This window comes from Rhea americana, unplaced genomic scaffold (genome assembly GCF_003343005.1).
Source record: "Rhea americana isolate MKP2758 unplaced genomic scaffold, rheAme1 scaffold_4, whole genome shotgun sequence".
Classification (NCBI taxonomy): Eukaryota; Metazoa; Chordata; class Aves; order Rheiformes; family Rheidae; genus Rhea; species Rhea americana.
The window spans coordinates 12,138,167-12,149,162 of record NW_028186534.1 but is presented as its reverse complement, the minus strand read 5'-3'; the positions used below and the strand labels follow the sequence as shown (position 1 = coordinate 12,149,162).

The window sequence follows — 10,996 nt, the reverse complement described above, 5'->3', positions numbered from 1 at the left end:
CTCACAAAATCCACAGGAGCTGTATCCTAAAATAGAAGTTAGAGGCTTAAATACAACTGTAGATCTGGGTCTTGTGAAGACTTACTACCACTAAATTTGTGCTCACTGATACCAAATACATGCAGCACCAGGACCTAATTAGCAAGACCTGGCACTGATGAATTTGGGACTTTGCTGCTGCCAAACTGTTCGCCTGTATGATGCTCCTAGCTTTGGGTGTTAAAATCTGACACCTTCCTCAGCTACCATTAACCATTTCTATTATTCAAGACATGTTTTTTACAGGCCAGCCTGGAAGTGATAATGTTCAGTAATGAAATAGGCAGAGGAACTACAATATGGAGCTGGTTAATAATATCTACTGTTGCCATTGTATGCATATGTAATTATATTCTTATTAGTTAAATTCAGAGTGAAAAAATACAGGCTGGTAAAGAGTACCAAAACCCACAGATGCAAAGGAGGGGAGAAAACTCTAACAAAACACAACACAGAGAAGATGGGGTTCAGGGAAGGGAAGGAAATCATATTAGCTAAGAAGGTTCTTTGCTTCAATTAGAAGCCTAATAAAGCAGCAGTAAACTAGATACTGTGTTTAATCATCAGCCTTAGCAGCAGTTCATCAGCCAGGAGCTAGTTAGCCAATATCCCAAGTCTGTATGAAGGCTGATGAACATGAAAAAGAGTAGTAGTCTCTGATTAGAGCAGAGAATACAGCACAACAGAGAAGGGATGGTCAACCAGGAAAGCTGCTTCTTAGTCCATTTGTACTGCTCTCATCAAGTTAACAGTGCCTTAGAGCCAACTTTGGGCTAGTGCCTGGTGAAAACTCCCCAGCAGCCACCAGTTAGGATTACTCTGCAGCACTCACTGCTACAGAGTAATAGAGGATGAGGAATAGGGACTCTGGTTAGTTTGCATGATCTTTGCTATATCCTATGGGGCTACTGAATTATTAAGGTGAACCCATAAAATTCTCATTTTATTAATAAACAAAAGCTATGACTTTATCAATAATGAGTGATCTCTTATTTTACTCCTCAGTGAGGGACAAGCAAGCAAGGGAGGATAGTCTGAGGAAGGGTACTGAGAAACCACTTGAGTCCAGGTGTCCCCTATAGCAGTTATTCAGTGAGGTCTAATCCTCTCTGGGAATCTGGCTTCAGCTAAAATACATTTCATCATGTCTCAGAGTTGCACAGCTTTGTTTCACCAAAGCTCAGATTTTGATACTCTGCCCTGCTAAGTAACACCTTTCTCTTAAAAATAAAAATAAATAAAAATAAATGAATAAATAAAAATTTAACATGTGAAGGAAGTAAGCGGTCTATGGAGTTAGGAATAACCCAGCTGAACAAGGGAATCTGCATCCGGCCTCAAACCACCTTCCTTTCCTCCTGTGGTTTCAGTCTTGTGTTACTAACACAATTTGCTGTATTGTTTCCTGGGCTAGCAGGAATCCCTGCTGGTTATTAAAGGAAACAAGGAGTTTATTTACCCTAAAACTCTCTTACGTTGGTATAACAACAGCAATGCCAAAGCACTGTACAAAGGAATTTTAACACAAATGAGACTCGGCTGTCAGTTTGTTAAGCAGAACAGTAACTCTGTCTTCAGGCTCCCTATCACTAAATGCCATCTAATTTCCTCTTTAAAATACCTGAAGGATATAGAGCCCAAAAGAAGAAGAAATCTAAGGTAAGGAACATGCTAACACAAGACCAATGGGCCTATAAAAAATTAGTCTAGGAAGGAGGTTGCTGACCACCCGAGAGGCAGGAGGCTCTGGCGCGATCCTCTACAGCGCTAGCAGAAGCACACAGCCGAGCTGGTTTTAAAACAGAGCCTGATCTGTTTGCAGCAGATACTCTGTGACTCAGTGTCCTTGAGGGCAGGGGGCTGCACACAAGCAAATCCTTCCAGGCTTATATTCCCCCTATACCATAATACTGCTAAATCAAACAAGTTCGGGTTAGCATTTCAAGAAGCCTTATATGCTGCAGTGAGGGCCAAGATCTGAAATCAAAGAGAGAGCTGTGTGCCTTCTGCACTGAAAGAGCAGTGAGCTGGCATGTGGAACCACATGTTCTTGGCTCTCCCAAATGAGCTCCGTGTCTTAAATTACTACTCGCCGTCTGTGGTTATTGGATGGCATGTGAACAGAGAAGGACCAGCTTTTACAGAATGCCTCCTGTCATGGCTGAGCTGACCCTGAACTGTCCATTCCACTCCCCTAGCATCTTCCTTACCTTTCCTGACCTCTACCCATCAAAAAAAAAAAAAAAAAAAAAAAAAAATCATTGCAATGCTCTTTCACTCTTTTTGTCACCAAGTCATAAGAAGTGAGATTTAAGACGGCAATTTGATTCCTATAATGTGGATGGTGAAAAGACTTCAGAGAGGAAGATAGGCCCCTATCTTTGGAGGGGGTTGGGATGCAGGGGACAGTAATACCTAGCTGTTGATAAGGTCACTGACAGACACTGCTAATTCTTGCCAACCCAGATGGGGATTTTCACATTGTGCCAGGAGAGACTTAACTCTTGCAAGCCTGCTGTTCTGTAGGTGCCAAGGCACATCTTTATAACAACTACATTTCATGCAGCTTTTTCCTCAGAGTAGAGTTTGCAAAATCACTTTGCTGAGGGGTCCAAACACTGCTGAACCTTCCCTTTGGAAAGCTGCCTTCCCAACACCAGCTCCACATGCTCCCTGGCAGAAGGCTGAGGGCCCAGTTGCATTCTCTTCTGCCCTGCTTGGACGGCTGCTCATTCTGTTGAGTTCCAAAGATATCCTCTAGGTTTTCTCCCCCACAGAGGAGTCCTACATCAGGCTTTCACAGGTTTGCAAAAAAATTTATTCCACCAGGCCTATATCCTTTCCATCGTTTGGAATGCAAGCAGTGGCCTTCCTCCAGAGAGTACTACTATCTGTCTGGAGAGAGACAGGCATCTGACACTGAGAGGAATTTCATTATTCCTGTACAAACATTTGGGGAGTGCATGTGGAAAGATGTTGACAGGTATCATCCATCTCCAGCTGACCCAAGCACTCACCTTATTCTGAGCACAGGGGAAGAACGTAGGAGAAAACATTTCTGTACATGCAGAGACAGAAGCTCAGCAAGAAGGAACTGACACAGGGTAAAGGAACCCCTGCAGCACGTTTTTCCTCCAGCCAGCACCTCTGGTGGCCCTCTTTGGCCAAGAGGGAGCAATAGAAATGCAGCTAGCAGACTGAACAAATTTGAAGACAGTCAGTGTCAAGTCCAAGTCAAACAGCTGCTGCAGTCTGGCTGTGCAAAGAACTGCAGCAATAGACTGTATCAGCAAGGCTTCTTCTATCCAGGCACCTCACAGAGCGTCCTGGCTCTGCTTGTCTTGCTCATCATGCCACATCATCAACCTAGGAAAACAGGCTCCCCTTGTGCACATAGGCAGGCTTAGCTGACTGCCCTTTCCCCAGCCTGAGGGCAGCTTTCAGGCTGTCTCCTGAAGGGATCGACTTCAACATTGCTGATGCATCTATTCTAATCTCAGGGAAAGAACCTTTAAAGTGCTCTTAAGGCAGGGCATAGCTTGCCACTGCCCAGCGCTGGGACATCCTTCATTGGTAACATGATGCTCTGGTGTGATTGTTGTGTATATTGTTGTGAAAAGTTTCCTCAGAATTGCTTATCCCATCACTTCCACTCATCACAGCATGTGAGTAGTGTAGCCAGCTCCCTACACCTTGCCTACATACACAGGAGACAGCATGTTGCTCAGCTAAACCTGTATTCAACCTCAGGACATCAAAGCTCAAGCTCAGCTCTCATTCTTAAGCACCCAGAGCCATCCAACCCATGGAGCTATCACAGTTCGCTTCTTTTCTCCCAGCCCTTAGCTAGTTTGTAGTTTGACCAGCAACAGTACCTGTAGCCAGCTGGCTTTCCCACATCCACTGTGCACAGTGGGATGCTTTTTATGGTAGAAACAATAGCATACACCAGAAAGGTGTAAGGCTAACACTATATCATTACAAGCACAAAGGACTGAGAGGACTCACCAGCCATCTTACTAAACTCCCAAGTTAGTTCTCATTTATGCCATTTCTCTGATCTGTACCATAATCATGTGCTAACAGTGTGGAAGTGCAGAAGTGACCAGGATTCCCCCTTTGCTTTCCTCTTGGGTCTGGTATTCTTCACTCCAACTAATGAGAAACTGCTGGTGTTTTATTCATCAGATTTTATATGCCTTCCTGGAAAAAAAAAATTAAAACAAAAGACTATTTCAAGTATAGCTCCAAGGCTGAGAGTGAATATTTTGCTGTTATAGTAACAATGTAAAGGATTGCAGTTCTTGCCAACTTTGTTCATGAAAAAACAGGTGGGGAAAAAAGCTTATTGCTTCTATAAATAACCTTGTAAAATGTACCATTTAAGCTAGACATCAATGGTCTTACTTAAGTCACAAAAACAAAGAAGTGAAGCTACTAAAACATACTCTCTCTCCTAATCAATTCCTGAGAGTACTTGACTGGTAAGCAGAGGGAAGGCACAGTGCTCCAGCTCCCAATAAAGCTAGAGATGCCTAGGTCTGCTGAGGATCACGGATACTCAGGGAGCTGTCCTGCCTGTCTCCCACTACTGGAGACAGCTAAAGAGGAACTCCTGGCTTTTGTTCTTCCTTGAGAGGAAAAACAGAAACCACCATGACTCCTCTTCAATGATCCATTGCATCTCCAGAGGTGGAAAGCACCATGCAGTTCTGATTCTTCATCCAAAAAGACAAGGAGACACAACTGGAAAGAGCATCCCAAGAGAAACTGAGGATGATCAGAGACCTGAAACATCTATATGGACGAGGGACAGACAAATAGACTAGAACTTGTCAGGAGAGGAAAGAGTCATTATAAAAATCACACCTGTTACAGAAAAGGTGACTATGTAATAGGCATTCTCTCAACAAAAGAACCAGGGCAGAGCCCATAAAATGAGTGAGCAGGCTTGAAACAAACTACAGGTTTTCCCCCTTTACTAATATAAAATTGAATTGTGTGATTTATCACCACAAGATATTAAGGCTCAAAATCTAAATGAATTCACAAATGGATTATGTAAATTCATAGAGGAGAAGTCTAGCTACTGAACACAATAATCCATATGCTGCTTCCATTTGGGGAAATCTCTGATTCTTGATGTCTGGAAGCTGAAAGAATGTTAGTGAAAAGGTTACTCACTGTTTCTTATCCTTTTTCCCTGGCTTCTGCTATTAGCCACATAATAGAAAGGATCCAGGCCTGAAAGAACTTTCAGTGTCTGTTAGCATACTAGTTTAAATGTCATGATTTTATGCATTTACACATGGCACTTGGATTGGAGAAAGGGGAAGGAAGGAGCCCCAAGTATCTCATTAATTCAAGAGAAAATGAATGTCAAATCAAAGCCAAACATGCCCCATGCTCACAGCACAGAGATCTTACTTAACCTCAGGAGTGTCCTTTACAGTTTTGACATGTGGCACTGGAGGGTACATACCCAGCAAGCTGCTGTTAAACTCTACCCCAGAGATGGCAGCATTTCAGGACTGGGAAAAACGATCCCTGGATGTGTCTTCCCCACTTCCTATATATGCAGGGATTAGTTAGACTTAATTAGTTATCAGCTAGATCCACAGATGAAAGGTGTTATTCATAGGCAGTACAGTTTCGGAGTCCAAGGCTACAGTGAATATGCATACATGACCACAGAGTCATTTCATCCAGGTTTCCTCTCCAGAGGAACTGAAGTGTCTGATTTTTCTCTGTTTCAATAGACTAGAAAGTAGTTTGTCTCATTAAGTGTTCAGAAAAGATAGAGGGGCCTCTGGCTACAGCAAGATCTCTTGTTTTTTAACTCCCCGCATTGTTACAACATCAAGCAGAAGTTTTAGCATCCGCTGATACTTGTTTCAAGCAGGGCTGAAGAAAGCAAAGGAGGGAATTAGAGCTTGTTTTTAAATTATACATTTATAAGTTGTCAAAAGGGGGGGAAACTGCTTGTAAAGTATTTCTTTTATGCAGCAGTACAGCAGAAATGAGCACAGAGGACACCATAATCTGTCAAAGTCATCTTTGATATTGAGTGCAAAGTTTGCCTTAGTCCTTTACCTAAACTTCATCCTCCACATGGCAGGTCAGGGTTTGCATGCAGAGCAGGCAGGCAGAGAACTGCAGAAATATTCCATGCAGCGAGCCTGGCAGCATCCTGAGATTAAGCTTTTTTCCTGCTCCAAGCTGGCACATGCAATACCAGCAGCTGGCAGTCAGCCATCCCTTCCCCCACTCCCACAACTGATTTTGATTCAGCTTAGCAAAAAAGCAGTTCACAGCCAACATCAACACAATAAAATCCCTGATTTTGTCAGGCCTGGGCTTCCTCTTCAGCATGAAAGAGTGCCCCACACCAGCTCGCAGCAAGCTTTTCTTGCCAGAGACCATTTTCCCTAGGGGTAATTCTTTGTCCTGAGCAAGGTGTGTTTAACCTAGCCTGGAGTCCTGCCAGCAGGGCCGGGCAGTAGAAGGCAGGGCATTGTTTGGAAGTCAAGCTCTCCCTGCTGCTTTCTGAAGGAAGTTTGTATCTGGATATGAAGCTCACAATCCACTCCCAGGCTAGGCACCATTTAACTCATTGATGTCTGCCCCAGAATAACAAATACTGGAAGCCAGCTCCCAGCACATGCCTCCATACTGTGCAACAGTAGAAGAGCATTTAACATATCAGATCAGCAATACTAGAGTCATCTTGCATGAGCATCTCTCAATCAACAGTGCTCAGGGAAACGTAGCTAGGGGAACAGTCTTACAGCTATTAAAGCCAGCCTTAATGCTGAGGAAGCAGCAGGAACTGTGTTGCACTGCAGGCTAAGAGTGATCCTATCACATCTCATGTAAAAGAACTGTCAGCTGCTACTACTACTGCTACAGCAGGCCTGTATCAGAAGCAACGGAGAGGAGAGCTCTGTCCCTGGTTCTCTGTCACAAAAGCCTAGTACTTCCTTGTCATGAAAAAGGGCTGTTGCAGTGTTTTAACAGCAAAGGACCTATGTTAACAGGGGTTAACAAAACAGCCTGGATACCTGTTATTACCTAAACTTGAAACAGGCTTTATCCAGCTGAGTACATTGAGCCAGAAAGATAGGAGAGCCAAAATCACAACATAAGTAGTAAAACCAAAGGTGTAAGTGTGTGTGATTGAGGACAGGGAATTCACATCACACAAGCTTAACACAGCATGTAAGTCAAAGGCAGAGGACAGGATGGTACCATGGATAAGCAGATACACAAGCAGAAGCAAGTTTCTAACCCTGCATCCAGCTATTCAAACCTTCATTTAAGCTGGTTTCCTTCAACAGCTATATACAGTAAAATAATTCCCTCTAGAGGAAGGATGGAGAAGTGAGACTATTCAACCAGCAACCGTTAACTCTGATTTCAAGCTCCCAAAAAAGGGCATCTTCTGTGACAGCTTGTACATTGCTGCAGTCCTTTATCTCAACCTGTGCAAAGTAAGATGGTATGCACTTGATATGAAGATGTTTCAGTCCAAGGAATGCACTCTATGGAGCCTCGCTAGCGTTAAGATTACAAATGCAAATAGAAAATGACCCAGAGAAAATTCACTAGTTCTAAGCTACTGCCATGAGGAGGCTATTCACAGCACGATTATTTCCCAGTTGCACTGATATTCAAACACACTTCACCTTAACGCATCACCTACAGTTTTCTTACTTCATCTCCCATTCCTCTGACAGCAGTGGCCAAGTGTAGCAGAACGGTTTCACCTCCGATCCCTTGAGGATTCTGGAAAGAGATTGTTCACAAATGATAAAAGGCAGATGAACCTCTGGACTGCATCACAAGCAGTGCCCAGTGTATGTGGTCTTTTATAGGTGAAGGAAGCTCTACATAAACAGCATCATGCAAAAGACAGGCTTTTAAGAGATGTGGAAAAAAAGTCTATTTTGCAGCAGTTAACTAGTTTGGATATTGCTAATAGTCTAGGCTACACAAAAAAGTATTCCACTTTTTTGACGTATTTTGTGCTCCATACCAAAGTTCTGTGACCAGCTTAGAAACACACCTTGATATTGTCAAGCTTAAGGGACCTTCCAGAGGTTTGAGGGTCAAATTCTCTATTATCCATACTGCTGTAACAGCTGGGTTGAATGGGAAGTGCTGTATGTATGTAGAATAAACAGTCAACTTGCAAAACAAGCTATGTAAGCATCTTTAATAGAAGCAGTCCTTTCAGTGATCAACGGGGAACAGCACTGCACAGCTTTGGATCTAGTGAAGAAAGGAGGACTGCATTTGGGTACAGGACAAAGGTGAGGGCACACAGGAAGAATGTTGACGAACAGCAGTGCAGGGGACTGAACATGAATATTCTCTACGTAATCTTGGGCCATATCCCATAGCATGTCAGCGAGCGTGAAAGAGAGCTTTCAAAACTCCCTCCTAAAACTCCAAGGAATTATCATTGAAATTAGCACATCCCTCCGAAGAGCTTTCTTTTTAATAAGACAACATCTCCTTCTGGAAGACCATTTTAATGGAATGTTTCCAACCAACTCCACTACTACCTCCCAAACTGCAGAAAAGGCAGTTTGAATTAAAACACAGAGTAATTGCTTATTTACCAAGGCAGGGGAGACATTTCACTGCAACACTGTTTTGCTTTCAAGACTTTTCATCTTTTCTAAAGCAATCTTGGTATTTCTTTGTACTTGAAAGAATAAGAGCTTGAGTCAAGCTTCATATCAGTTGAATTGCATATTACCTATAAACATCTTATGTAATGAAGCTGTATCGAACTTTGGTGGTTATGACTACAAGGTATTAAGAGTAGTGTCAGTGTTGTAACCATCATATCATTTAGACTTGGTCTGAGTAGGGTTAGATAGCATCTCAGAAATAATACAATGTAGAGCATTAAGACATCATCATATTTATGACTGCCTGTTGAACTGATTCTGTTTCCACTAAATCTTGTGGTTAGGCTCACACCAATTTCAACAGAAAAGTCTGGTCAAAGCTGGGGGTTAACAGAAAGCCCTGTCCAGGTGGATTGAATTTGAAATTCAAGTCCACTGCATTGTACTGATGTCCATGACAGAAGTGACAGCTGATTGCTAGAGTCAATAGAAATTTGTCAAGATAAGAGTAAAAAATAGCAATTCACTCTAACTATAGCGTATAATGGGCTTACATACAGTAAACAAACACAAAGATTTCTGTAAGGAGAAAAATAATTCCAAGTTTGACCTTGATCACAACATCCCTCACGTGGTCTGGTATAACTTTTCACATATATTAAACATACTTCTCAGAAGAGTAGGAATAAACTGCATATACTTGCCTTATATAGTCAAGATTAAACACTTACATAAAAGACAATCTGAGCAGTCTAGTGAAGAACTGCAGATACTAAGCAGCAACACTTCAATCAGAAGTGGACAAAATATTCTTTTCAGAGACACATTCCAATCTTCGTGTTTCTGGACAAGAGCCAATTTATGTATTATAAAATCCATCAGCCTCAAAGCTGAATAGCCTTTCAGAGGGAATATAGTTTGGCAGAGCTTAAAGGGAAAGACTGGTATAGGAACTGTGAAAAGCTGATAGCACTGGATTTTCCTGTTTAAGCAGCAAGCACAGTCCTAGTGAGGCACAACTGTAGTCTTGGCAGTCCTTGTAATCACCACAGCCTGAGAGAATCAGTCTCCCCCACCTGCACTCAATGACTGCAAGCACAAGTAATTTTCTCCTGATGAGGTTTCTTTGGTATTTATTTCATCCCCTCCATTTATGGCCAGTTTAAATGTGGCCATTCTAGAAGCAGTGAAATTCAGAGCCTGGAGGAAGAGTGCAATGTGAGGATTGAAAGGAAAAAAAAAAGAAAAAAAAAAGATAGAACTTCATCTTGTTTAAAAGAATTATCAGTGAATTGCTCAAGAGAGGAAGGTGACGTATATTATTGCTTCTTTTCCTGTGTTCTTGATGACATAGAGCTTCTTGCTGGAAGAGCACCAACAGCTGGAGCTAAAGCAGACAAGGCAACATGTCTTGGCCTACTTACAGATTAGTGACTTAGAGGATAATGAATGGTTGTTCTGCGTTTGTGTTGGAATTGCTTCCGAACAGGATACCTTTACTCCATATCAATTTCCTTTCAAGACTTTCAGTTTTCACACAGTTGCCACATCCAGTCATCCTTTGTCAAAGCAGCAGAAAAGGGAAGAGTCACTGGGGTACCTGTGTACTAGTGTAAGCCAGAGCAGTTTGGGGAAAATATGGAAGTCAACCAGCTCTGGGTTGACCTCTCAAAATGAAGAGCTCATGTTGAAGAAACTACTGACATAACTACAGTGTATAAAAGGGAACCTCCAACTTTATAGTTAGTAGCTTGGGACTTCATCTCAGGAAAGCAGTCATGCTAATATAGTCTGCCACTAATTCAGCACATCCAGGATGCTTCCCAACTGTCTGTTCTCAAAAAATATAGAATGCAAAACCACTTGATTCCTTAAAAAAAATAAATGGGCTGTGAACTCAAGACGACCCAAGTAGCCTTCTTCTGAGCCTGTGTCTGCTATGAAAGCATATATAAACAGCTATATAATGGTAAAGGAGCTTGAAAATGAATTTGCTCGTGCAATTGGGATCACAGCACAAAAAGATGGTTGAGAAGGGACAAAGAAAAGTTACCCAGTAGAAGCGTGATATGTTTTCCCTCAAGTCAGTGACTATGGTATTTTCTGATCTACACACTATCAGCTTTTGCCGATTGTGCTCAGTTTGAAACTCCAGACATATATTATTGCTTTTCATGGTATTTTCTATGTTTCTAGGTAACTGGTCTCCATATGCTTTCAGAAGCAAGTGCCCCCAAAACCTCAATCTAAAATCAGCATATTCTCTTTGATGTAATTCCTGCTAAAGGCTTTGTATCCAATACACACAGGAAACCTTA

General features: G+C 42.2%; 1 long non-coding RNA gene across 1 annotated transcript; it reads right to left on the bottom strand.

The window, feature by feature from the left end:
- Nucleotides 1-2: 2 nt before the first annotated feature.
- Nucleotides 3-7,821, bottom strand: LOC146590829 (uncharacterized). The gene is made up of 3 exons (XR_014896952.1): nt 7,742-7,821; nt 4,048-4,242; nt 3-26 (listed from the first exon to the last, which is right to left on the bottom strand). It is a non-coding gene; the product is annotated as an uncharacterized LOC146590829 (long non-coding RNA).
- Nucleotides 7,822-10,996: the final 3,175 nt, after the last annotated feature.